This window comes from Pseudophryne corroboree, unplaced genomic scaffold (assembly GCF_028390025.1).
Source record: "Pseudophryne corroboree isolate aPseCor3 unplaced genomic scaffold, aPseCor3.hap2 scaffold_179, whole genome shotgun sequence".
NCBI lineage: Eukaryota > Metazoa > Chordata > Amphibia > Anura > Myobatrachidae > Pseudophryne > Pseudophryne corroboree.
Window position 1 is genome coordinate 1,155,821 of NW_026968428.1, and position 25,705 is coordinate 1,181,525.

Here is a 25,705-nt window from a genome sequence, read left to right on the forward strand (position 1 = left end):
AACATGAGCCCCACACCGAAGGAGGGTGGGGGTGTTTAATGCGAACTAGGGGTCATCCAAGCGCCGCAAAAGGCCGCCATGCCCTGCATACTCCTTTTCTCTTTTCATATGCAGATGAGGGTTCCAGCCAACTTTGGCCCACTGCTTGGATGACATCACCGTATGCAAATCCGTCTTCTGCAGACCTTCCCCAGGAATGCTTGCACTAGTTGTTGCATTTGGTTTGTTGTTTGGGGGTGCTTCAGTATTAGGTAGCCTTCTGCCCTCCCATGTTCATCTGAAAATATGTGTTCTCCCTGCAGTTGTTGTCCCCAGATGAGAGTTCCTTTGTGCTGCCTCAGTTGAATCTCCTTTACTTGACAGAGATGTGCCTGAGCAGCGGCCCTCCCCAGCCCTATCCCAAATCATACTTATTTTGCATAGGAGATACCATGGTCATGAAGATTGTTCTCCCAGGGTGAGGTTCATTCATTGCATTCTGGGTATGCTGACCCCTGTGATTTCCCCAAATGTGGGAAACTTGACTGCATTATTTATGGTAGTGGGGGACTGTGTTTGTGCTTTCCTCTGGTCAGCTCTGGTAAAAGTCAGATTTCTTTGTCTCAGACCTTCCTCTAGCCTTGTTCTTCTTTCGAGAGTTCCCTTGTGCTGCCTCAGTTGGATCTCCTTCACTTGACAGGGGGGTGCCCGAGCAGCGACCCTCCCCAGCTCTAGCCCAACTCCTACTTACCTGCCAGGTGAGATACTATGATCAGGAAGGTGCTTCTACCAGGGCAAGGCTCACCCATTGCACTCTGGGTGTGCTGTTCCTGTGATTTCCCCAAATGTGGGAAACTTGACTGCATAATTTGTGTTTCCCCTGGTCGGCTCTCGTATAATTCAGATCTCTTTGTCTCAGGTCTCTCTCCAGCCTAGTTTGCTGTCTGTTTCCACTTCTCTTTTCTTGAGCCGCTCCCTTCTATGCCCTTGAGCACTATCCTGACTTCTCCCGTCTGCTTAATTTGTGCCTTCCAACGCACAATGCGAACTACAGGTAGTGCTGCAGGTCCCACGCCCTTTTACTTGCCTTACAGAGCAGCTCTGGAGCTGTTACAGTGCCCAACTGCTGCAAGGAATCAGCTTGAATGCTTCAGGGGCTGGGGCATAGCCAACATGAGCCCCACACCGAAGGAGGGTGGAGGTGTTTAATGCGAACTAGGGGTCATCCAAGCGCCGAAAAAGGCTGCCATGCCCTGCACGCCCCTTTTCTCTTTTCATATGCAGATGAGGGTTGAAGCCAACTTTGACCCACTGCTTGGATGACATCACCATATGCAAATCCATCTGCTGCAGGCCTTCCCCCAGGAATGCTTGCACTAGTTGTTGCATTTGGTTTGTTGTTTGGGGGTGCTTCAGTATTAGGTAGCCTTCTGCCCTCCCATGTTCATCTGAAAATATGTGTTCTCCCTGCAGTTGTTGTCCCCAGATGAGAGTTCACTTGTGCTGCCTCAGTTGAATCTCCTTTACTTGACAGAGATGTGCCTGAGCAGCGGCCCTCCCCAGCCCTATCCCAAATCATACTTATTTTGCATAGAAGATACCATGGTCATGAAGATTGTTCTCCCAGGGTGAGGTTCATTCATTGCATTCTGGGTATGCTGACCCCTGTGATTTCCCCAAATGTGGGAAACTCGACTGCATTATTTGTGGTAGTGGGGGACTGTGTTTGTGCTTTCCTCTGGTCAGCTCTGGTAAAAGTCAGATTTCTTTGTCTCAGATCTTCCTCTAGCCTTGTTCTTCTTTCGAGAGTTCCCTTGTGCTGCCTCAGTTGGATCTCATTCACTTGACATGGGGGTGCCCGAGCAGCGACCCTCCCCAGCTCTAGCCCAACTCCTACTTACCTGCCAGGTGAGATACTATGATCAGGAAGGTGCTTCTCCCAGGGCAAGGCTCACCCATTGCACTCTGGGTGTGCTGCTCCTGTGATTTCCCCAAATGTGGGACACTTGACTGCATAATTTGTGTTTCCTCTGGTCGGCTCTCGTATAATTCAGATCTCTTTGTCTCAGGTCTCTCTCCAGCCTAGTTTGCTGTCTGTTCACACTTCTCTTTTCTTGAGCCGCTCCCTTCTATGCCCTTGCGCACTATCCTGACTTCTCCCGTCTGCTTACTTTGTGCCTTCCAACGCACAATGCAAACTACAGGTAGTGCTGCAGGTCCCACACCCTTTTATTTGCCTTACAGAGCAGCTCTGGAGCTGTTACAGTGCCCAGCTGCTGCAAGAAATCAGCTTGAATACTTTAGGGGATGGTGCATAGCCAACATGAGACCCACACCGAAGGAGGGTGGAGATGTTTAATGCGAACTAGGGGTCATCCAAGTGCTGCAAAAGGCTGCCATGCCCTGCACGCCCCTTTTCTCTTTTCATATGCAGACGAGGGTTGAAGCCAACTTTGACCCACTGCTTGGATGACATCACCATATGCAAATCCATCTGCTGCAGCCTTCCCCCAGGAATGCTAGCACTAGTTGTTGCATTTGGTTTGTTGTTTGGGGGTGCTTCAGTATTAGGCAGCCTTCTGCCCTCCCATGTTCATCTGAAAATATGTGTTCTCTCTGCAGTTGTTGTCCCCAGATGAGAGTTCCCTTGTGCTGCCTCAGTTGAATCTCCTTTACTTGACAGAGATGTGCCTGAGCAGCGGCCCTCCCCAGCCCTATCCCAAATCATACTTATTTTGCATAGCCGATACCATGGTCATGAAGATTGTTCTCCCAGGGTGAGGTTCATTCATTGCATTCTGGGTATGCTGACCCCTGTGATTTCCCCAAATGTGGCAAACTCGACTGCATTATTTGTGGTAGTGGGGGACTGTGTTTGTGCTTTCCTCTGGTCAGCTCTGGTAAAAGTCAGATTTCTTTGTCTCAGATTTTCCTCTAGCCTTGTTCTTCTTTCGAGAGTTCCCTTGTGCTGCCTCAGTTGGATCTCCTTCACTTGACAGGGGGGTGCCCGAGCAGCGACCCTCCCCAGCTCTAGCTCAACTCCTACTTACCTGTCAGGTGAGATACTATGATCATGAAGGTGCTTCTCCCAGGGCAAGGATCACCCATTGCACTCTGGGTGTGCTGCCCCTGTGATTTCCCCAAATGTGGGAAACTTGACTGCATAATTTGTGTTTCCCCTGGTCAGCTCTCATATAATTCAGATCTCTTTGTCTCAGGTCTCTCTCCAGCCTAGTTTGCTGTCTGTTTCCACTTCTTTTTTCTTTAGCCCCTCCCTTCTATACCCTTGTGCACTATCCTGACTTCTCCTCCTATCTGCTTACTTAGTGCCTTACAATGCACAATGCAAACTACAGGTAGTGCTGCAGGGCCCACACCCTTTTACTTGCCTTACAGAGCAGCTCTGGAGCTGTTACAGTGCCCAGCTGCTGCAAGAAATCAGCTTGAATGCTTCAGGGGCTGGGGCATGGCCAACATGAGCCCCACACCGAAGGAGGGTGGGGGTGTTTAATGCAAACTAGGGGTCATCCAAGCGCCGCAGAAGGCCGCCATGCCCTGCATACCCCTTTTCTCTTTTCATATGCAGTTGAGGGTTCCAGCCAACTTTGGCCCACTGCTTGGATGACATCACCGTATGCAAATCCGTCTTCTGCAGACCTTCCCCCAGGAATGCTTGTACTAGTTGTTGCATTTGGTTTGTTGTTTGGTGGTGCTTCAGTATTAGTCAGCCTTCTGCCCTCCCATGTTCATCTGAAAATATGTGTTCTCCCTGCAGTTGTTGTCCCCAGATGAGAGTTCCCTTGTGCTGCCTCAGTTGAATCTCCTTTACTTGACAGAGATGTGCCTGAGCAGCGGCCCTCCCCAGCCCTATCCCAAATCATACTTATTTTGCATAGGAGATACCATGGTCATGAAGATTGTTCTCCCAGGGTGAGGTTCATTCATTGCATTCTGGGTATGCTGACCCCTGTGATTTCCCCAAATGTGGGTAACTTGACTGCATTATTTGTGGTAGTGGGGGACTGTGTTTGTGCTTTCCTCTGGTCAGCTCTGGTAAAAGTCAGATTTCTTTGTCTCAGATCTTCCTCTAGCCTTGTTCTTCTTTCGAGAGTTTCCTTGTGCTGCCTCAGTTGGATCTCCTTCACTTGACAGGGAGGTGCCTGAGCAGCGACCCTCCCCAGCTCTAGCCCAACTCCTACTTACCTGCCAGGTGAGATACTATGATCATGAAGGTGCTTCTCCCAGGGCAAGGCTCACCCATTGCACTCTGGGTGTGCTGCTCCTGCGATTTCCCCAAATGTGGGAAACTTGACTGCATAATTTGTGTTTCCCCTGGTCGGCTCTCGTATTATTCAGATCTCTTTGTCTCAGGTCTCTCTCCAGCCTAGTTTGCTGTCTGTTTCCACTTCTCTTTTCTTGAGCCGCTCCCTTCTATGCCCTTGCGCACTATCCTGACTTCTCCTGTCTGCTTACTTTGTGCCTTCCAACGCACAATGCGAACTACCACGGGTACATTACTTAGACCTGCCATTACATGCGCATGGGTGAGTAGTAGTATTCAAGAATTGGTCGAATACCTTGTCATCCGATATAGATATCCTGGAGACATGGGATGCTCCTTACGTTAGATCATATCAAGGACACTGCAGCATACTTACGACTGCAAGGGATATAGGACTCTTGAGTTCACGGGCCAATTTCATGGCAGTCTCGGATAGGAGGGCATTGTGTATTCACCAAGGGAATGCTGATGCTGACTCCAAGAAGAAAGGGAGTCTCTTCACTATGAAGGTGAAGCCTTGTTTGGCGACGGCCTAGTTAATTTGATCTCGGCAGCTCCCGCAGGTAAGTCAACCTTCTTGCCCTATGTTCCCTCTCAACGGATGAAGACGCATCATTATCTAACGCAGTCATTTTGGCCCAATAGATATGCAAGAAGTTAAGATTCCCCTTTCTTTGCAGGTAGAGGAAGGAGAAGAGGGAAGAGGTCTGTAGCCTCTTCAAGATCGCAGGAGCAGAGATCGTCCTCTGCTTCTGCCAAATCCACTGCATGACGCTGGGGCTCTCTTGGAGGAGCCCACACCAGTGGGGGCACGTCTAAAACACTTCAGTCAGTTCTGGATTAATTTGGACCTGGACTCGTGGGTTTTACAAATAGTGTCCCAAGGGTACAAACTGGGGTTTCAAGACGTTCCCCCTCACCGATTGTTCAAATCGGCATTAGTCAGCAGGGAGAAGGCTTTTATTCAAGCCTCTTCGTGGTCCCGAAGCCGGAAGGCTCAGTCAGACCAATCTGAAATCTTAAATCCCTCAATTTCTACCTAAAGAAATTCAATTTCAAGATGGAATCTCTCAGAGTAGGGATCTCCAGTCCGGAGGAAGGAGATTTCATGGTTTTGGTAGACATAAGGATGCCTACTTACATGTTCCGTTTAGCCACTGCATCAAGCTACCTGAGGTTTGCAATTCAGGATTGTCATTACTAATTTCAGACGTTGCCGTTTGGTCTGTCCACGGCTCCGAGGATTTTCACCAGGGTGATGGCGGAAATGATGGTTCTCCTTCGCAAGCAAGGAGTCACAATTATCCCGTACTTGGATGATATCTTGATAAAGGCGAGATCCAGGGACCAGTTGTTGCAAAACATTGCACTCTCCCTGACAGTTCTTCAACAACATGGTTGGCTCCTAAACTTGCCAAAATCGCAGTTGGTCCCAATGACGCGGTTGTTGTTTTTGGGAGTGATACTGGACACAGAAGAGGTTTTCTTCCAGTGGAAATGCTATGGAGATCCAGAGTCTGGTCAAACAAATTCTGAAACCAGCAAGAGTGTTAATCCATCAATGCATTCGGTTGCTGGGGAAGATGGTTGCGGCCTACGAGGCCATTCAGTTTGGCAGGTTCCATGCTAGAGTGTTCCAGTGGGACCTGTTGGTCAAGTAGTCCGGATCCCACCTACACATGCACCGGAGGATAATCCTGTCTTCCAAGACCAGAATATCACTCCATTGGCGGCTGCACAGTTCTCACCTCCTAGAGGGGCGATGGTTCGGGATCCAGGACTGGATCCTAGGGACCACGGATGCAACCCTCCGAGGCTGGGGAGCAGTCACACAGGGGGAAAACATCCAAGGAAGATGGTCAAATCGGGAAAGTTGTCTCCACATAAATGTTCTGGAGTTAAGGGCCATTTAATAACTGCAGACACAGTACGCACTGGGACGGGTGCCCAGCATCCTCTACGGACTAAGAGAAAAGGATTTACCGGTAGGTATTAAAATCCTATTTTCTCTAACGTCCTAGAGGATGCTGGGGACTCCGTAAGGACCATGGGGATAGACGGGCTCCGCAGGAGACATGGGCACTTTAAGAAAGACTTTAGTTCTGGGTGTGCAGTGGCTCCTCCCTCTATGCCCCTCCTCCATACCTCAGTTTGATACTGTGCCCAGTGGAAACTGGGTGCTTTTCAGGAGCTCTCCTGAGCTTTCTGACAGAAAGTATTTTGTTAGGTATTAGTATTAACCCCATTTTGTACTACCCGCAGTGCATTGTGATAGGTAATAGGGCCTGATTCAGGTTGGATTGCAATCGCAATAAGCAATCCAACTGCAAAAATTGCTAAGAGCATACGCATCCGCCTGCATTTTCTGCGGCACCCCGCAGATAATGCGATCGCCTCTGCCTGTCAATCGGTGCAGGGGGGGGGAGGGGGGTCAACAACACTCCATTTCCAAGTCGGAGATGGAGCGGTGCGGGGGCAGGGTTTCAATATTGGGTCGGCAACGGAGAAACAGGAGGCGTGGTCAGAGCGGCTGCATAACATCACATGGGCCGGACTCCGCCAGTGGAGCCCCAGCGTCATGCAGTAGATTTTGTAGAGGCCGGGGAGGACTTCTGTTCCTGGGAGCTAGCTGTGTTGTGCAGCTTTTTTCCTCTGCCCCTACCTCTGGCAAGAAAGGACGCACCTCGCACTTTCTTGTTTCTTTGTGACCGAAAGGACTGCATTTGATAATGCGGAGCTTTCTTATGCTGTGAGGGAACATAAGGTAAAAAATTTGATTTTCCAGCTGTAGCTGTGCGTGTTAATGCTTTGTCCATCCTAGGGGAGGATTCCCATCGTAACCTATCCGTTGATGGGAAAGGATACGCCATAAGAATCCTTTTGGAAATCTGCAGTCTTTTATCTGGAGATTCCCAAGCTTTTTCACATAACTCGTTCAGCTCGTGTGAGGGGGGAAAGGTTACCTCAGGCTTCTTTCCCTTGTACATATGTACCCTCTTGTCAGGGACAGGGGGTTCCTCTGTGATGTGCAAAACATCTTTTATTGCCATAATCCTATATCGAATGGATTTTGCCAATTTTGGCTGTAACTTTGCATCAACGTAATCGACACTGGAGTCAGAATCTGTGTCGGTATCTGTGTCAACAATCTGGGATAGTGGGCACTTATGAGACCCTGACAGTCCCTGCGACATAGGATCAGGCATGGGTTGAGACCCTGACTGTCCCAAAGCTTCAGCCTTGTCTAATCTTTTGTGCAATGAGTTTACACTAGCATTTAAAACATTCCACATATCCATCCAATCAGGTGTCGGCAGAGACACCACATTCATTTGCTCCCGCTCCTCTCTAATATAGCCTTCTTCCTCAGACATGTCGACACACGTGTACCGACACACCACACACACAGGGAATGCTTTTTCTGAAGACAGTTTCCCCACAAGGCCCATTGGAGAGACAGAGAGAGAGAGTATGCCAGCACACACCCCAGCGCTATATAACCCAGGAATAACACAGTAACTTAATGTTTGTCCAGTAGCGCTGCTGTATGTCATTTGCGCCGAATTATGTGCCCCCCCTCTCTTTTCAACCCTCTTGTCTACCGTGGTATAAGCAGGGGAAAGTCCGGGCAGCTTCCTCTCAGCGGTGCTGTGGAGAAAAAATGGCGCTGGTGAGTGCTGAGGGAGAAGCCCCGGCCCCTCGGCGGCGGGCTTCTGTCCCGCTTAAACTGTAAAATTGGCAGGGGCTCATACATATACAGTGCCCAGCTGTATATATGTTATATTTTTGCCAAAAAGAGGTTTATATTGCTGCCCAGGACGCCCCCCCTGCGCCCTGCACCCTTACAGTGACCGGAGTATGTGAGGTGTATGGGAGCAATGGTGCACAGCTGCAGTGATGTGCGTTACCTCAGTGAAGATCATGAACTCTTCTGCCGCCTCTGAAGTCTTCTTTTCTTCTCATACTCACCCGGCTTCAATCTTCTGAATCTGCGAGGGGGACGGCGGCGCGGCTCTGGGACGGACGGCGAGGGTGAGATCCTGCGTACCAATCCCTCTGGAGCTAATGGTGTCCAGTAGCCTAAGAAGCAGGACCTTGCAACTCAGAGAGTAGGGCTGCTTCTCTCCCCTCAGTCCCTCGATGCAGGGAGTCTGTTGCCAGCAGTGCTCCCTGAAAATTAAAAACCTAACAAAATACTTTCTGTCAGAAAGCTCAGGAGAGCTCCTGAAAAGCACCCAGTCTCAACTGGGCACAGTATCAAACTGAGGTATGGAGGAGGGGCATAGAGGGAGGAGCCACTGCACACCCAGAACTAAAGTCTTTCTTAAAGTGCCCATGTCTCCTGCGGAGCCCGTCTATCCCCATGGTCCTTACGGAGTCCCGAGCATACTCTAGGACATTAGAGAAACTAGAATTTTAATACCTACCGGTAAATCCTTTTCTCTTAGTCCGTAGAGGATGCTGGGCACCCGTCCCAGTGTGTACTGTGTCTGCTGTTATTAAATGGCCCTTAACTCCAGAACATTTATGTGGAGACAACTTTCCTGACTTGACCATCTTCCTTGGACGTTTTCCCCCTGTGTGACTGCTCCCCACCTCGAAAGGGTTGCATCCGTGGTCCCTAGAATCCAGTCCAGGATCCCGAACCATCGCCCCTCTAGGAGGTGAGAACTGTGCAGCCACCAATGGAGTGATATTCTGGTCTTGGAAGACAGGGTTATCCTCCGGTGCATGTGTAGGTGGTATCCGGACCACTTGTCCAACAGGTCCCACTGGAACACTCTGGCATGGAACCTGCCAAACTGAATGGCCTCGTAGGCCAAAACCATCTTCCCAAGCAACCGAATGCATTGATGGATTAACACTCTTGCTGGTTTCAGAATTTGTTTGACCAGACTCTGGATCTCCATAGCCTTTCCACTGGAGGAAAACCTCTTCTGTGTCCAGTATCACTCCCAAAAACAACAACCGCGTCATTGGGACCAACTGCGATTTTGGCAAGTTTAGGAGCCAACCATGTTGTTGAAGAACTGTCAGGGAGAGTGCAATGTTTTGCACCAACTGGTCCCTGGATCTCGCCTTTATCAGGAGAACATCCAAGTACGGGATAATTGTGACTCCTTGCTTGCGAAGGAGAACCATCATTTCCGCCATCACCCTGGTGAAAATCCTCGGAGCCGTGGACAGACCAAATGGCAACATCTGAAATTAGTAATGACAATCCTGAATTGCAAACCTCAGGTAGCTTGATGCAGTGGCTAAATGGGAACATGTAAGTAGGCATCCTTTAAGTTTACCAAAACCATGAAATCTCCTTCCTCCGGACTGGAGATCACTACCGTGAGAGATTCCATCTTGAAATTGAATTTCTTTAGGTAGAAATTGAGGGATTTCAGATTTCAGATTGGTCTGACTGAGCCGTCCGGCTTCGGGACCACGAAGAGGCTTGAATAAAAACCTTCTCCCTGCTGACTAAGGCTGATTTGAACAATCGGTGAGGGGGAACGTCTTGAAACCCCAGTTTGTACCCTTGGGACACTATTTATAAAACCCACGAGTCCAGGTCCGAATGAATCCAGAACTGACTGAAGAGTTTTAGACGTGCCCCCACTGGTGCGGGCTCCTGCAAGAAAGCCCTAGCGTCATGCAGTGGATTTGGCAGAAGCAGAGGACAATCTCTGCTCCTGCAATCTTGAAGAGGCTACAGACCTCTTCCCTCTTCTCCTTCCTCTACCTGCAAAGAAAGGGGAATCTTAACTTCTTGCATATCTATTGGGCCGAAATGACTGCATCAGATAATGATGCGTCTTTATCCGTTGAGAGGGAACATAGTGCAAGAAGGTTGACTTACCTGCGGGAGCTGCCGAGATCAAATTAACTAGGCCGTCGCCAAACAAGGCTTCACCTTCATAGGGAAGAGACTCCCTTTCTTCTTGGAGTCAGCATCAGCATTTCCTTGGTGAATCCAGATATACAGGGAATGGGGGGAAGGGGATGTGTTCTGCACCAGCTATTAAATTCTAAATATTTGTAAGAAGAGGCCCCAATAAATGTCCATCAGTTATATTAAATATTAATTGTAGGACGTTCGGGGGTGCTACCAGAGACAAGTAATGTTATGCAGGAAAGGAGAAGAGAAAAGAATGTCTCTTTTGCTGGCGCACAAATGATGATTTAAAAATTAACTTTTAATAAATTCGTTAAAATTGTCTAAACACGAAATAAAGTACAATAAGTTTGTATAATGTAATTACCATATATAATAAATGGAAATACATTTATTAATATCAAGGTTCGCTACCTGTGTTGTGTCTTTATTATTGATCCAAATTGACTATATCAATTAGTCTGATACTGAATTACTGGACACTATGTAATATTAGTTGAATGTATATTAGTAATTCACTTGACAAATGTCAGAACCTGGCAATAGTTCTACATATAATACACTTACAGAACTCTTTCCACAATATTTTCCCTTTATTCCAGATCAAATGGTATAATCCCCCACAGTAATTATTCCTGTTATAGTATAGTACAGTATGGTTGCTGGGGACGTCTTTAATGAAAAGAGAGGGAACATCTAATGTGTCTCCTTATGGGTAAAATACTTGCAAGCTAAGTGCTATGAATAGCATCAGCATGTAGATAAATGCTGAGTGTTAGGTGAGTAATGCAGATAAATAGGGATATCTAATAATTCTATAGAATAGTGGGTGAATTATTAGATATCCCTATTTATCTGCACCTCTAAGCACACTATTTGACTGTCCACACCCTGCTGTGCCTATTACCCATCTCCTCCACCACCCTCAACACTGACCCACACATCATTCACCCACAAAGATACAATAAAGGTAGTTTGGATAAATTAGCTAAATGAAATGGATTTAACCAATTTATCTAAATGACCATTTTTGGATGTTTTCCAGTGTTTGGGAGCAAATGGTCAATTGTCATTTGCTGCCACATATTAGCATAATTTTGTTTCAACTAGAAAAAAAAATTGGACAGATAATCTAAGTGTGGATCCAGTTTAATGCTGATTTCAGAGCCAACTATAGACTTGATTGAGGTACTGTGTCCCCGGTACCAAATACCAATTAAAATAATATTGTGAGGTGTTAGGTGTTCAAAAAAGACTGAAAATGAGTGGAAATTATGGTTATTGAGGTTAATAATACCATGGGATCAAAATGACCCCCAAATTCTATGATTTAAGCTGTTTTTTAGGGTTTTTTGAAAAAAACACCCGAATCCAAAACACACCCGAATCCGACAAAAAAATTTCGGTGAGGTTTTGCCAAAACGCGTCCAAACCCAAAACACGGCCGCGGAACCGAACCCAAAACCAAAACCCGAAAAATTTCCGGTGCACATCACTACTTAATTAGAACTTCGGTCAATGTAAATTAACCATTGGACTCAATATGGTTATCCTTAAAACCCAGGGGTCTATTTAAGATCGATCTTAATCGATGTTGGGCTTCCAGGTTGAAAAAAACACACACATTTACTAACATTTTAAAATTTATATAAAAAATCATCTGTTCGTAAATGCAGTGCACATGGTTTTGCCCAACTGCTAACAAAATTCCTGCTGCGATCAACTTGGAATTACCCCCATCGATTGATGTTTTCACACTGCTCGTTCCAACCGCAAAAACTATGAAGAGGATGGGGACATATACGCAGGGTCCATCCTGTGCATGTGCCTACATTTTCTCCGGGTGCCCCGCAGAAAATGCGAATGCCTCTGCCTGTCAATCAGTAGAGGGCGTACCTTCGCAGGTATATCGCGATCATGAGCCATGTCTCCCATTTTTGTCATTATAGGTGCTCTGTGAGCTGCTGACCATGCCCCAGCCCCTCTGTCTCCCGTGAATAGACATTGGGGCTTATTCAGACCAGATCGCTTCAATTTATTTTCACCCAGCGGGCAATCAGGTCTGCACTGCACATGCGTATGCGCCACAATGCGTAGGTGCGACGGTCCGGAGATCACAAGAAGATTGACAAGAAGAGGGTGTTTGTGTGGGTGGCAACTGAATGTTTCTAGGGAGTGTCCGGAAAAACACTGGAGGGACCCGGCGTTTTGTGGGAGGATTTGTGACGTCACCTCAATGGCTGAGTAAGTGCTGAGCTGTGCAGCTCTTGTGCACATGTGATCACACACCTGCACAGCAAATTTTCCCTTCCGCTGTAGGCGGCAACCACCTGATCACAGGGATGCAAAAACGCACCCTAGCGATCAGGTCTGAATTACCCACAATGTGCATATTTGCAGAGCAACAAGCTACAGGGAGCCTTCCACCCCCCCCCTTCCCCATGACTATGGGACACTGGGGGGGGGGGGGGTTGTTTGGGTTAGCTGGACATTCCCAAAAAAAGTGACTGTCCTGCAAAAATTGGGTTAGTTGGGAGGTATGTGCAAATACATTTATTGTTTTGCATGCAGGGTAAATACTGGCTTCTTTGACATTTAGCCACAAATGCTGCACAGTTGAATTACAGTATTACACTGCAATTAACAGTTATGCTAGGACATTCCTTCTCCCAAAATCTACCTCTCTCTGCATTAACTTAAAGGAGAAGGGTCTGAATGGGTTAAAAAAAATGTGTGAGGTCCCCCCTCCTTAGTATAACCAGCCTCTTTGAGCCGGTCCTGGTTATTTAAATACTGGAGGAAAAATTGGACAGAGGTTCCCCGTATTTAGACAACCAGCACCGGGCTCTTAGACGGGTCTTGGTTCCAAAAATACGTGGGACAAAAGATGTAGGGGTCCCCCATATTTTTAAAACCAGCACCGGGCTCCACTAGCCAGAGAGATAATGCCACAGCCGGGGGACACTTTTATGTAGGTCCCTGCGGCCCTGGCATTTCCCCTCCAACTAGTCATCCCTGGCCGGGGTTCCCTGGAGGAGTGGGGACCCCTTAAATCAAGAGGTTCCTCCCTTCGAGGCACCCAAGGGCCAGGGGTGAAGCCCGAGGCAGCCCCTGGGTGGTGGGTGCCGGGCTGATAGCCATATGTGTAAAAAAAGAATATTGTTTTTTTGTTGTGGAACTACAAGGCCCAGCAAGCCTCCCCCACTTGCTGGTACTTTGAGAACCTCAAGTACCAGCAGGCGGGGAAATAACGGGCTCGCTGGTACCTGTAGTTCTACAACAACAAAAAATACCCAAATAAAAACACAAACACACACACCGTGACAGTAAAATTATACCCCTTTCACATCGCACAAATAACCCGGTACCGACACGGCATATTGCCGTGTCGAACCGGGTCAGTGTGCGATGTGAAAGCACACTGGCCGATTTAGCGGGTCGCCTGACCCGGTAAATCAACCCGGTAAAAAAGAAGGGTTTTACCCGGGTTGATTACCGGGTCAGGTGCGGTGTGAATGGGAGCCGTGTCGATGCGACACGGTTCCCATTCACAAGATAGGGAGAGGCGGCGCTGGAGATGAGCTCATCTCCCGACGCTACCTCCACCCCCGCCCCTGCTGCTGCTGCGCGCTCCGTTGTTATGGCAACCGACCCGGTATATTGCCGGGTCGGAAAGCCAGCAGCGGAGTGCAAATGCCGGATCCCACCCGGTAAGTACACGTTTGTCTTACCGGGTAGGATCCGGCATTTGCAGTCTGAATGCAGCATTATTGAGACAGGCTGTAGCATGTGGATGCATGTAACCCTATAAAAGTGATGGATTGGGTGACTATTACAATACCCACTGTTGCTGTCTGAAAAATGATGGATTTATAGATTGCTCTGCCGAGATATGTTTTTTTTCTAAAATCCACAGGTATGGATGGATAGTATACTTGACGACACAGAGGTAGGTAGAGCAGTGGCCTATTGTACCGTACTGCTATATATTATATTATTTATTATTATTATCCTTTATTTATATGGCGCCACAAGGGTTCCGCAGCACCCAATTACAGAGTACATAAACAAATAATCAAACAGGAAAACAGCAACTTACAGTTGATGACAATATAGGACAAGTACAGGGTAAATAAACATAGCTACATCAGCAGATGACACTGGAATAAGTATCAGGTGGCAGAAGACTGCTGGATTTGGTGCAGCTGAAGATTATTAAAGTAAGAAAAGAGTAAGCACATGAGGGAAGAGGGCCCTGCTCATGAGAGCTTACATTCTAAAGGGGAGGGGTAGACAGACAGGGGTGAGACAGATGGGGTACATAGAGAGTGTGGAACAGAGGTTTAGGATGAGATTTGGCTGGGTTTGGTGAAGAAGTGGGTCTTGAGAGCCCGTTTGAAATTTTGTAGAGAGGTGGAGAGTCTGAGGGGGAGAGGTAGGGAATTCCAGAGAAGTGGTGCAGCACGTGAAAAATCTTGGAGGTAGGAGTGGGAGGAAGTAATCCGTAGGCAGGAGAGTCGGCGTGCATTAGCAGAGCGAAGAGGACGGGTGGGAGTGTAAAGCGAGATAAGATCAGAGATGTAGATGGGAGAGGAGTAGGTGAGGGTTTTGTAAGCAAGTGTGAGAAGCTTGAAATGGATTCTGAAAGGGAAGGGGAGCCAGTGAAGGACTAGTAAGAGAGGAGAGGTGGACGTAGTGCATTTGGAGAGGAAAATGAGCCGGGCAGCAGCATTGAGGATAGATTGGAGTGGAGAGAGGTATTTGTCAGGAATGCCAGTCAGGAGGAGATTACAGTAGTCCAGTCTGGAGATGACCAGTGAGTGGATAAGAGTCTTAGTAGCATCCTGGGTCAGAAAGGGTCTGATCCTGGAAATATTTTTTAGATGAAAACGGCAGGTTTGTGAGAGGTGCTGAATGTGTGGTTTGAAGGAGAGGGAGGAGTCAAGGATTACTCCAAGACAGCGCATTTGGGGGGTAGAGGAGATAGTAGTGCCATCAATAGATACTGAGATTGTAGGAGGTGAGGTTATGCGGGAGGGAGGGAAGATGATCAGCTCGGTCTTAGACATGTTAAGTTTAAGAAAGCGCTGGGACATCCAGCAAGAGATAGCAGAGAGACAGTTGGAGATACGAGTGAGGAGAGTAGGGGAGAGGTCTGGAGAGGAAAGATAGATTTGAGTGTCATCAGCATAGAGATGATATTGGAAACCAAAAGAACTAATGAGCTTACCTAGTGAGGACGTATAGAGAGAGAAGAGGACCAAGGACAGAACCTTGGGGTACCCCTACAGTTAGTGGAAGTGAGGGGGAGGTGGAGTCATGAGAGGAGACAGAGAATGAACGGTCAGAAAGGTAGGACGACAACCAAGAGAGGGCAGTGTTACGCAGACCAATGGAGTGAAGGATTTGCAGTAGGAGAGGGTGGTCCACAGTGTCAAAAGCAGCAGAGAGATCAAGTAGAATAAGTAGAGAGTAGTGTCCCTTAGATTTAGCAGCATGGAGGTCATTGCATACTTTTGTAAGGGCAGTTTCAGTGGAGTGGAGAGGACGGAAGCCAGACTGGAATGGGTCAAGCAGTGAGTGTGAGGAAAGAAAGGAAGTAAGGCGGTTGTAGACAATACGCTCAAGGAGTTTGGAGGCAAAAGGGAGAAGAGAGATGGGTCGGTAGTTGGAGAGAGTGTTTGGATCAAGGGTAGGTTTTTTAAGAATAGGAGAGATGAGAGCGCGCTTGAAGGCAGAGGGGACAGTGCCTGATGAGAGGTAGAGATTGAGAAGGTGGGAAAGTTGGGAACAAGCAGAAGAAGAGATGTGGCAGAGGAGGCGGGAGGAGATAGGGTCAAGTGGGGAGGTGGTGAGGGGACAGGAACGAATGAGGGCCATGACTTCCTCTCCAGATGCATGGGAGAAAGATGACAGAGTTGGTGCGAGGGATGGGTAGGGTTGGTAAGGGATGGGAGAAAGCTGGTTACTGATAGTCTGGTGTGATGTGATGTCCTGACGTATGGAGTCAATTTTGGATGTGAAGTAAGTGGCAAAGTCAAGAGCAGAGAGTGAGGAAGGGAGACGAGGTGGAGGTGGGCAGAGGAGTGAGTTGAGAGTGGCAAAGAGGCGCCGGGGGTTGGAAGACTGGGAGGAGATGAGGTTCTTGAAGTATGACTGTTTAGCAAGAGAAAGGGCAGCACTGAAGGATGAGAGCATAAGTTTGAAATGGAGGAAGTCTGCCTTAGAGCGTGATTTCCTCCAGTGTCGCTCAGCAGTACGTGAGCATTTTTGCAGATATCTGATGCATTTGGTGTGCCAGGGTTGAGGTGTTAATTTGCGAGGGTGAATAGTGGTTGGTGGAGCAACAGAGTCAAGAGCAGAAGTAAGGGAAGCATTGTATGTGGAAGTGGCTTGTTCAGGGCATGAGAGAGAGAGAGAGAGAATAGGAGAGAGAAGTGAGTCAAACAGGGAGGAAAGGAATGTGGTGTCAATAGCTTCAATGTTACGCTTAGTGATGGTAGCCTTAGGAGGTAGAGATGGGGAAGTCGAGAGAGATAGGTTTAAGGAGAGCAGGTGGTGGTCAGAGAGGGGAAATGGGGAGTTGGAAAAATCAGAAATATCACAGCGGTGAGTGAAGACCAGATCCAGTGAGCTCCCATTCACATGGGAGGGTGAGGAGGTCCACTGGGAGAGACCAAGTGAAGAGGTGAGGTTAAGGAGTTTAGAGGCAGGGGATTGTGTGGGGATGTCAATAGGGATGTTGAAATCGCCTAGGATAATGGTGGGAATGTCAGAAGAGAGGAAGTGAGGAAGCAAAGTTGTCGATGAATTTGGAAGCAGTGCCAGGGGGGCGGTAAATGACAGCTACTCTAAGATGGACTGGTTGGAAGAGACATATGGAGTGGACCTCAAATGTAGAGAATATAAGGGATGGTTCTGGTGGTATGAGTTGGTAGGAGTAACTAGAAGGTAAAAGGACCCCAACACCACCCCCATGGCGACCCCCAGGTCGGGGTGTGTGTGTGAATGTAAGGCCCCCAGCAGAGAAAGCAGCAGCAGTAGTAGTGTCAGAGGGCGTAATCCAAGTTTCAGTAATGGCTAGTAGGTGTAGGGAGTTGGAAATGAAAAGGTCATGAGTGGGGACCAGTTTGTTACAAACGGATCTGGCATTCCAGAGGGCGCAGGATAGGGGGTATGAGTTTGTGGGAGAGATGTGAATTAGATTTTCAGGGTTGCTGTAGCGATGAGGTGGGATTAACTTTGAGGGCAGGGATGAGAGAGTAGTGATGGTACGGGTGCCTGAGCTAGGAGGGGAAACTGCAGGAGGTGGGCAGGGAGGGAGGTCAGTGTGATGTGGATGGGGGTGTGGGGAGGTGACAGGGAAGGGAGAGAGGGAGCAGGGCTGAGTTGTGGGGTAGCAGGACCATGGGGCAGAGGTGAATGAAAGTGGGGTAACAGGAAAGGTGGGGGAAGGAAACAGAGGGATGGAGGGGAGACAGAGGAGGAGGTGGAGGAGACTAGGGGGGAAGGATAAAGATACATTATTAGGTATACACTGAGTGATGTGGGGAGTATAAGAAAGCATTGACATAGTGTTAAGTAGGTAAATAGGTTGAGGGAAAGTGGAAGTAGGAGAGGAGACTGTAAGGGAATCCGAGCAGAAGAATTGTAGAAATGCAGGTGAGAAAAGCAGTGTAGGCTCAAGGGGTGTAGATTTAGTATGAAATGAGTCAAAAGCGTAGATAAAGTGGGTGCAGAAATGTATTTGGAGTGTAAGAAATGAAAGGATTGTGAGAGGTTTAAGAAGCAATGGTAATTATGTTAGATGTTTTAAGTGTTTGCAGGTAAAATTGCATTGGTGCAGCTGTGCTTAAAAAACAAAATTACAATAATACAGATACAGGTATTTGTAGGTGAAATGGATGGTTTATGAAATGTCCAAGTAAGGTAGTTCTGTGCTATGTAATCAGATGCAACAATCAGGAGGTGAGTGATCTGAGGAGTAAGTGACTCACATTTGTTATTAGTTCTTCAGTTTTCTTTGTTTTGTTAGATTGGTGTGCTTCTGTTTTCCTTCTTTTTCACTTCGATTGAACGCTAATTGAACACTGCTGTTATGTGTCAATTTTATCACGCTTTTATAAAAATGCACGCTTAGATCAATAAATGCACAGCCAAATGGCTTTGCACAGCCTACACCATTGGACTTAAGTAGAAGACTATTACAAGTGAAACCAATAATTGAAATCTGTAACCACACCCCACCCCCTCAAATGCCAGGCAATGAATTACCTTAAAAACAACAACCAGGCATTCCACAAAGATTAAACTGGGTCTATATCATTCAAAACTTTAAAAAAGTACTTCAAAATCACATACTATGCAATAATGTTTCAATTTGCATTACCCAGCAGAATTAGCTTTGCATATATAGATATAGTGCAGCAGAATATATTGGTGGTTGTAGTCAATTGTAATTACCTGTAGGCGACAAGAAGAGAAGAAACGTCAATTCACAATCGATATCAGCTGAAGATAAGAATTAGCTTTGCATATATAGATATAGTGCAGCAGAATAGATTGGTGGTTGTAGTCAATTGTAATTACCCAGCAGAATTAGCTTTGCATATATAGATATAGTGCAGCAGAATAGATTGGTGGTTGTAGTCAATTGTAATTACCTGTAGGTGACAAGAAGAGAAGAAACGTCAATTCACAATCGATATCAGCTGAAGATAAATTAACGCTGATTGAACGCTGCGTTATGTGTCAATTTTATCACGCTTTGATAAAAATGCATGCTTAGATCAATAAATGCACAGCCAAACGGCTTTGCACATCCTACACCATTGGACTTAAGTAGAAGTCTGGTGGTCAGCAAAATTTTGCACTGTCCTCCTACTATATATAGTGCGCACAACTACTAAAATACACCACAGGTATGGATGGATAGTATACTTGACGACACGGAGGTAGGTAGAGCAGTGGCCTACTGTACCGTACTGCTATATATTATATACTGGTGGTCAGCAAAATTCTGCCCTGTCCTCCTACTATATACTACAATGCAGCACAGATATGGAGCATTTTTCAGGCAGAGAACGTAGATATTTTCAGCACACTGAGCACAGATATTTGCAAGCACACTGAGCACAGATATTTGCAGCACACTGAACACAGAAACTGAGAAAACGCTGCACGTCCTCTCCCTATCATCTCCAATGCACAAGTGAAAATGGCGGTGACGCGTGGCTCCTTATATAGAATAGAATAGCTGCTGACGGGCACGATTGAGGGAGGAAAGGGACATTTGAATCCAGCCCATAGATGCAATGTGAATATGTTTTTTGTACCTTCCTATCTTAAAATGTATATACAGTGTATATGTTACAACTGAGGGCCTGAGCTGACTGGAGGCAGCCTCAGTTGTAGGGGCTGAGGTGTAGTGGAACCTGGGAGGTTGTATCAGACCCCTGGACATGTAAGTTAAATGAAGAAGAATTGCCCGAAGGCGTGCCCACGACAACCAGGATAAAAGTCAATGATGTTTATTTTGACAAACTCCATGCATCACAGCAGTAATAAAAGAGAAACATAAAATCAGCAGAGAAATAATACAGTTCCTGGGTACTACAGGAGGGCAAGGACCACAGGGCTCTGGTAGTATGAGACAGTTCTTATCTTCTAGTTGGAAAGTCCTTAACAGGCCCGACTGTAGCAATGGAGATAGCCCAGGATCGTACTAGCTGGTGTTCCAGGAAAAGCTGGGCTGCTGTGGATAAAATGGCTGCTGTGGGTACTGGCTGAAACCAGACTGATGTAAGCACGGAGTGGATTGCTGGATGGAACCAGCCAAATAATAAATGAAGCTTGAGAGCTATGAAATATGATTGATATATGGAGTTTGAGAGCGGTGAAATAATAGTACCGGTGGTGAGTGGTAATCTGCGGAAATGATACCGGCACTTTAAGAAGAGCTGATCTCTGCTGGAAGCTAGGCTGGAAGCAGGTAAATCTGTAACTGGAAACAGATGAGTCCCAGAGGACTGGAGAGTCAGGCTGCACCACAGGTGGTAGACTAGAGCGGGTCTCTTTAGTGGAGGTTTGGAGATGGTAACTGGAACCTGGAAAACAACCACGGGAGAGAGACAAACTGGAACTAGGTTTGACAACCAAAGCACTGACGCCTTCCTTGCTCAGGCACAGAATACTTATACCTGCAGCAAGGAAGGGATTGGCTAGGCAATTATGCAGATTACAATGGAAACAGCGGATTGGTGGAAATAAACAGGTGACAGAATCCAACATGGCTGCGCCCATGCAGACACTTGGAGGGAAGATTGGTTTGATAATCCATGTGGGAACTTTAACAGCAATGGCGGCGCCGGCCACAGTAAACAGGAGACGCCAGACTGATGAGTGCACATTTGAACCACGCGGGCAACAGCGGAGGCCGCAGCTGACATAAGCGCCACTCTGACATCCTGCATGCAGAAACTCAGGGACGGCGGCGGAGGCCGCGGGAGATGCCATTCAAGATGTAACATGGCGCCGCTGTGACAGCGTCTCAGAGTGACAGGAGAGGAGGCAGGAATAAGGACATCTGAATAACAGATGGGATCCGGTCCTGGAGCGCTGAGCAAGCCTTAGGAGGCATCTAAAAGGTAAGTAATGGCGTCCAGATACCCGGATCGTGACAGTATACACTAGAGGTCTTTCCGAACCCCCTAATCCTAACATTGTAATTTGCTTTAGGGCGCACCTCCAATTAGTCTAGTGTTTCTTGCTGCCTTTCCAATGAAGCAAGTTTAATTTAGTAATAGGTGAAAAACCATCCCTACAAAGGTGTTAATCAGAGACTTGGCTTTGTGGACACTTTTCAGAGAACAACTTTGTTAGCATAGAAGTAAAGCCAGAAAATGAAGAGCTGTTTAATCACTCAATTGGATTTTTTTGCCAGCATATTTCTTTTTCTCTGCAACCCATTGCTAAATTGTGCTTCCTAGGTGTTTTTATAAAATCACTGAATCAAATCTAACTCTGATTACATCAGAGAAGGCCAGGTACCCTACACCATAACAGGGGGTTTGAAATTTTGACTTGTCTACTTAAAGATCACCAAAATCTGATAACAAGGTCAATTACGTCCCTGGGTGGGATTGAACCACCAACCTTTTGGTTAATAGCCGTACACACTAACTGATTGCGCCACAGAGACACTTTGCAAAAGTCCATACTAGAGATGAGCGCCTGAAATTTTTCGGGTTTTGTGTTTTGGTTTTGGGTTCGGTTCCGCGGCCGTGTTTTGGGTTCGACCGCGTTTTGGCAAAACCTCACCGAATTTTTTTTGTCGGATTCGGGTGTGTTTTGGATTCGGGTGTTTTTTTCAAAAAACACTAAAAAACAGCTTAAATCATTGAATTTGCGGTCATTTTGATCCCATAGTATTATTAACCTCAATAACCATAATTTATACTAATTTTCAGTCTATTCTGAACACCTCACACCTCACAATATTATTTTTAGTCCTAAAATTTGCACCGAGGTCGCTGTGTGACTAAGATAAGCGACCCAAGTGGCCGACACAAACACCTGGCCCATCTAGGAGTGGCACTGCAGTGTCACGCAGGATGGCCCTTCAAAAAAATACTCCCCAAACAGCACATGACGCAAAGAAAAAAAGAGGCGCAATGAGGTAGCTGACTGTGTGAGTAAGACTAGCGACCCTAGTGGCCGACACAAACACCGGGCCCATCTAGGAGTGGCACTGCAGTGTCACGCAGGATGTCCCTTCCAAAAAACCCTCCCCAAACAGCACATGACGCAAAGAAAAAAAGAGGCGCAATGAGGTAGCTGACTGTGTGAGTAAGACTAGCGACCCTAGTGGCCGACACAAACACCGGGCCCATCTAGGAGTGGCACTGCAGTGTCACGCAGGATGGCCCTTCCAAAAAACCCTCCCCAAACAGCACATGACGCAAAGAAAAAGAAAAGAAAAAAGAGGTGCAAGATGGAATTGTCCTTGGGCCCTCCCACCCTTATGTTGTATAAACAAAACAGGACATGCACACTTTAACCAACCCATCATTTCAGTGACAGGGTCTGCCACACGACTGTGACTGATATGACGGGTTGGTTTGGACCCCCCCAAAAAAGAATCAATTAATCTCTCCTTGCACAAACTGGCTCTACAGAGGCAAGATGTCCACCTCATCATCACCCTCCGATATATCACCGTGTACATCCCCCTCCTCACAGATTATCAATTCGTCCCCACTGGAATCCACCATCTCAGCTCCCTGTGTACTTTGTGGAGGCAATTGCTGCTGGTCAATGTCTCCGCGGAGGAATTGATTATAATTCATTTTAATGAACATCATCTTCTCCACATTTTCTGGATGTAACCTCGTACGCCGATTGCTGACAAGGTGAGCGGCGGCACTAAACACTCTTTCGGAGTACACACTTGTGGGAGGGCAACTTAGGTAGAATAAAGCCAGTTTGTGCAAGGGCCTCCAAATTGCCTCTTTTTCCTGCCAGTATAAGTACGGACTGTGTGACGTGCCTACTTGGATGCGGTCACTCATATAATCCTCCACCATTCTATCAATGTTGAGAGAATCATATGCAGTGACAGTAGACGACATGTCCGTAATCGTTGTCAGGTCCTTCAGTCCGGACCAGATGTCAGCATCAGCAGTCGCTCCAGACTGCCCTGCATCACCGCCAGCGGGTGGGCTCGGAATTCTGAGCCTTTTCCTCGCACCACCAGTTGCGGGAGAATGTGAAGGAGGAGATGTTGACAGGTCGCGTTCCGCTTGACTTGACAATTTTGTCACCAGCAGGTCTTTCAACCCCAGCAGACTTGTGTCTGCCGGAAAGAGAGATCCAAGGTAGGCTTTAAATCTAGGATCGAGCACGGTGGCCAAAATGTAGTGCTCTGATTTCAACAGATTGACCACCCGTGAATCCTTGTTAAGCGAATTAAGGGCTCCATCCACAAGTCCCACATGCCTAGCGGAATCGCTCCGTGTTAGCTCCTCCTTCAATGTCTCCAGCTTCTTCTGCAAAAGCCTGATGAGGGGAATGACCTGACTAAGGCTGGCAGTGTCTGAACTGACTTCACGTGTGGCAAGTTCAAAGGGCATCAGAACCTTGCACAACGTTGAAATCATTCTCCACTGCGCTTGAGACAGGTGCATTCCACCTACTATATCGTGCTCAATTGTATAGGCTTGAATGGCCTTTTGCTGCTCCTCCAACCTCTGAAGCATATAGAGGGTTGAATTCCACCTCGTTACCACTTCTTGCTTCAGATGATGGCAGGGCAGGTTCAGTAGTTTTTGGTGGTACTCCAGTCTTCTGTACGTGGTGCCTGTACGCCGAAAGTGTCCCGCAATTCTTCTGGCCACCGACAGCATCTCTTGCACGCCCCTGTCGTTTTTTAAAAAATTCTGCACCACCAAATTCAAGGTATGTGCAAAACATGGGACGTGCTGGAATTTGCCCATATTTAATGCACACACAATATTGCTGGCGTTGTCCGATGCCACAAATCCACAGGAGAGTCCAATTGGGGTAAGCCATTCCGCGATGATCTTCCTCAGTTGCCGTAAGAGGTTTTCAGCTGTGTGCGTATTCTGGAAAGCGGTGATACAAAGCGTAGCCTGCCTAGGAAAGAGTTGGCGTTTGCGAGATGCTGCTACTGGTGCCGCCGCTGCTGTTCTTGCGGCGGGAGTCCATACATCTACCCAGTGGGCTGTCACAGTCATACAGTCCTGACCCTGCCCTGCTCCACTTGTCCACATGTCCGTGGTTAAGTGGACATTGGGTACAACTGCATTTTTTAGGACACTGGTGAGTCTTTTTCTGACGTCCGTGTACATTCTCGGTATCGCCTGCCTAGAGAAGTGGAACCTAGATGGTATTTGGTAACGGGGGCACACTGCCTCAATAAATTGTCTAGTTCCCTGTGAACTAACGGCGGATACCGGACGCACGTCTAACACCAACATAGTTGTCAAGGCCTCAGTTATCCGCTTTGCAGCAGGATGACTGCTGTGATATTTCATCTTCCTCGCAAAGGACTGTTGAACAGTCAATTGCTTACTGGAAGTAGTACAAGTGGGCTTACGACTTCCCCTCTGGGATGACCATCGACTCCCAGCAGCAACAACAGCAGCGCCAGCAGCAGTAGGCGTTACACGCAAGGATGCATCGGAGGAATCCCAGGCAGGAGAGGACTCGTCAGAATTGCTAGTGACATTGCCTGCAGGACTATTGGCATTCCTGGGGAAGGAGGAAATTGACACTGAGGGAGTTGGTGGGGTGGTTTGCGTGAGCTTGGTTACAAGAGGAAGGGATTTACTGGTCAGTGGACTGCTTCCGCTGTCACCCAAAGTTTTTGAACTTGTCACTGACTTATTATGAATGCGCTGCAGGTGACGTATAAGGGAGGATGTTCCGAGGTGGTTAACGTCCTTACCCCTACTTATTACAGCTTGACAAAGGGAACACACGGCTTGACACCTGTTGTCCGCATTTCTGGTGAAATACTTCCACACCGAAGAGCTGATTTTTTTGGTATTTTCACCAGGCATGTCAACGGCCATATTCCTACCACGGACAACAGGTGTCTCCCCGGGTGCCTGACTTAAACAAACCACCTCACCATCAGAATCCTCCTGGTCAATTTCCTCCCCAGCGCCAGCAACACCCATATCCTCCTCATCCTGGTGTACTTCAACACTGACATCTTCAATCTGACTATCAGGAACTGGACTGCGGGTGCTCCTTCCATCACTTGCAGGGGGCGTGCAAATGGTGGAAGGCGCATGCTCTTCACGTCCAGTGTTGGGAAGGTCAGGCATCGCAACCGACACAATTGGAGTCGGACTCTCCTTGTGGATTTGGGATTTCGAAGAACGCACAGTTCTTTGCGGTGCTACTGCTTTTGCCAGCTTTAGTCTTTTCATTTTTCTAGCGAGAGGCTGAGTGCTTCCATCCTCATGTGAAGCTGAACCACTAGCCATGAACATAGGCCAGGGCCTCAGCCGTTCCTTGCCACTCCGTGTGGTAAATGGCATATTGGCAAGTTTACGCTTCTCCTCCGACAATTTTATTTTAGGTTTTGGAGTCCTTTTTTTACTGATATTTGGTGTTTTGGATTTGACATGCTCTGTACTATGACATTGGGCATCGGCCTTGGCAGACGACGTTGCTGGCATTTCATCGTCTCGGCCATGACTAGTGGCAGCAGCTTCAGCACGAGGTGGAAGTGGATCTTGATCTTTCCCTAATTTTGGAACCTCAACATTTTTGTTCTCCATATTTTAATAGGCACAACTAAAAGGCACCTCAGGTAAACAATGGAGATGGATGGATTGGATACTAGTATACAATTATGGACGGGCTGCCGAGTGCCGACACAGAGGTAGCCACAGCCGTGAACTACCGCACTGTACTGTGTCTGCTGCTAATATATAGACTGGTTGATAAAGAGATAGTATACTCGTAACTAGTATGTATGTATAAAGAAAGAAAAAAAAACCACGGTTAGGTGGTATATACAATTA

The 25,705-nt window shown here is 47.4% G+C and overlaps 7 non-coding genes and 1 pseudogene across 7 annotated transcripts; all 8 read left to right on the plus strand.

Moving 5' to 3' along the window:
• The first annotated feature begins 406 nt into the window (after window positions 1-406).
• Window positions 407-570, plus strand: LOC135002417 (U1 spliceosomal RNA). Its single transcript, XR_010203612.1, has one exon. It is a non-coding gene; the product is annotated as a U1 spliceosomal RNA (small nuclear RNA).
• Window positions 571-722: 152 nt separating this feature from the next.
• Window positions 723-885, plus strand: LOC135002768 (U1 spliceosomal RNA). Its single transcript, XR_010203944.1, has one exon. It is a non-coding gene; the product is annotated as a U1 spliceosomal RNA (small nuclear RNA).
• A 671-nt stretch (window positions 886-1,556) lies between these two features.
• Window positions 1,557-1,720, plus strand: LOC135002451 (U1 spliceosomal RNA). Its single transcript, XR_010203644.1, has one exon. It is a non-coding gene; the product is annotated as a U1 spliceosomal RNA (small nuclear RNA).
• Window positions 1,721-1,872: 152 nt separating this feature from the next.
• LOC135002682 (U1 spliceosomal RNA) lies at window positions 1,873-2,035 on the plus strand. The gene has a single exon (XR_010203866.1). It is a non-coding gene; the product is annotated as a U1 spliceosomal RNA (small nuclear RNA).
• Window positions 2,036-2,705: 670 nt separating this feature from the next.
• Window positions 2,706-2,869, plus strand: LOC135002574 (U1 spliceosomal RNA). Its single transcript, XR_010203764.1, has one exon. It is a non-coding gene; the product is annotated as a U1 spliceosomal RNA (small nuclear RNA).
• Window positions 2,870-3,021: 152 nt separating this feature from the next.
• Window positions 3,022-3,163, plus strand: LOC135002722 (U1 spliceosomal RNA; annotated as a pseudogene).
• A 695-nt stretch (window positions 3,164-3,858) lies between these two features.
• On the plus strand, window positions 3,859-4,022 carry LOC135002470 (U1 spliceosomal RNA). The gene has a single exon (XR_010203662.1). It is a non-coding gene; the product is annotated as a U1 spliceosomal RNA (small nuclear RNA).
• Window positions 4,023-4,174: 152 nt separating this feature from the next.
• On the plus strand, window positions 4,175-4,337 carry LOC135002608 (U1 spliceosomal RNA). Its single transcript, XR_010203796.1, has one exon. It is a non-coding gene; the product is annotated as a U1 spliceosomal RNA (small nuclear RNA).
• Window positions 4,338-25,705: the final 21,368 nt, after the last annotated feature.